The sequence below is a fragment of the Aureococcus anophagefferens genome (genome assembly GCF_000186865.1).
Source record: "Aureococcus anophagefferens unplaced genomic scaffold AURANscaffold_3, whole genome shotgun sequence".
Taxonomy (NCBI): Eukaryota; class Pelagophyceae; order Pelagomonadales; family Pelagomonadaceae; genus Aureococcus; species Aureococcus anophagefferens.
In genome coordinates this window covers 2,891,991-2,893,858 of record NW_008705563.1, presented here as the reverse complement: position 1 = coordinate 2,893,858, position 1,868 = coordinate 2,891,991, and positions in this window count along the sequence as shown.

Here is a 1,868-nt window from a genome sequence, read left to right as displayed (position 1 = left end):
TTCCATTCATCTTATCTTCTTAGGCTTGTTAGCTTCCTGGGAGACTTGACAAATTGGTACGTGCGCCTCAACCGATCTCGGCTAAAGGGTGCAGATGGCGAGGGTTCCACATGCGTCTCTTTGGCCGTTCTCTACGAGGTCCTTCTCAAAATGGCGGTTGTTATGGCTCCATTCACTCCGTTCTTTGCAGAGTATCTCTATCAGCAATTGCGAAAACGGCTAATTGCCTTTACTAGCGTGAGCGCGGCACCGGATACAGTTGGCAAGGCTGACAGTGTCCATTATGTCATGCTCCCACAAGCTGACAGCTCGAAGCTTGATGATGGCGTCGTCATGGGAATGAATCTACTGCAGCGTGTTGTTGAGCTTGGCCGCCGCGCACGCGAAGCTGCCAATATTTCGATGAAAACGCCTGTCAAGGAAGTGATGGTGGTCTGTGGTGACGTTAGAGCCCTCTCTGCAATTCAGGGACAACTTGAGTCGTACGTCCTTGAGGAGCTCAATGCCTGGGGCGTTTCGTTTACAAGCGACGTCGATACATGGTGCTCAGTTTCTGCCCTACCCAACTTACCTATCCTTGCAAAGCGACTCGGTAAGAAGATGAGCATTGCAACCGCCATCATAAAGAATCTTGACTCAACTGCGCTCCGTAACTACAGCAAGGTTGGTGAGCTCAACATTGATGTGGATGGGCTATCTCTCCAGCTTGTTGCCGGCGACCTCATCGTCAAATCTACCTTCGCCGGGGATGAGACGAAGTACGCGGCTATGACCACGCTAGATGGTGCCCTCACGGTTGCCATAAGTACGGTACAGGATGACACTCTTCGTCGGCAAGCGATTGCTCGCGACGTCTGCAACCGCGTCAATAAGCTCCGTAAAAAGGCCAAGCTCAATATTGCTGACAAGGTCGATGTTTTCTTTGCTGATCTCGACCCGGCAGAAAATACCGATGGCTTTATTTCTACCGCCGCAGCTCTCGCTTGCAACAAACCTCTTCTTGATAAAGCCAAGATCGTTCCAATACCATATGCGAACTGCTGTGGACAGGTGATCATCAGCGACACTAGTGGCACCGCCTTTGGATCGAAGTGTCTTAAGATTGCCCTTGCTGCACCTGCACTTTCACTATCGCCCGCAATCAAGAAAAGGCACGAGGAGGATGCTGTCATTCAAACTCTGATTGCCTCCTGCGCGCTCCACAGAAAGGAATCTCTTCAAGGGACTTTATCTGGCACGGCGTTCAACCTTGACGTCGGTGCCGATATCTTTTCAAGCGCGACTGCCGCTTACCTTGCCATGTAGCCACGGTGCATGCTGTGGTATCAAGACAAGCAAGTTCACATGTTCACAAGTCTCAGCTTTTGCAGTAGTCATCCAAACAAGAATTATCATGACGAGCGTTCACGAATGAGCCTGCTACCTCCGAGGTATATCCTAAATGGGATTTCGCCAGACGTATCAACTGGGTGACTCCTAGATCAGGCCCTATGGGCTCTGACCTACGGGGTCGCGCGGCCCATTGAGCCTCCCGCCACATGCGCCTTCGTGACTCCGGGTCCACCTGGGTCTGCGGGCGACCCGCCGAAGCCGGGCGCACCTCGTCGAGCGCTGTCGCGCGCCGTACGCGCGCCGCACACGCGCGCCAAAGGCAGAGTCGGAACTGGCACCTGAAGTTCGCTTGTGGATGGCCCAGCAGACCCCCCAAAAGAATCTCCTAGAAGGCAACTTGCCGTAAAGTTAAAGTAAAATTGAACGCGTCGCGTTAGATAGCCACGGTGTTCCGGTCGCGATCTTCGCGTCCGACGGGGCAGCCCCTGGGTCGATGGTCGTTTCGTGTGGTTTATGTACGAATTCGTCCTTCCGGA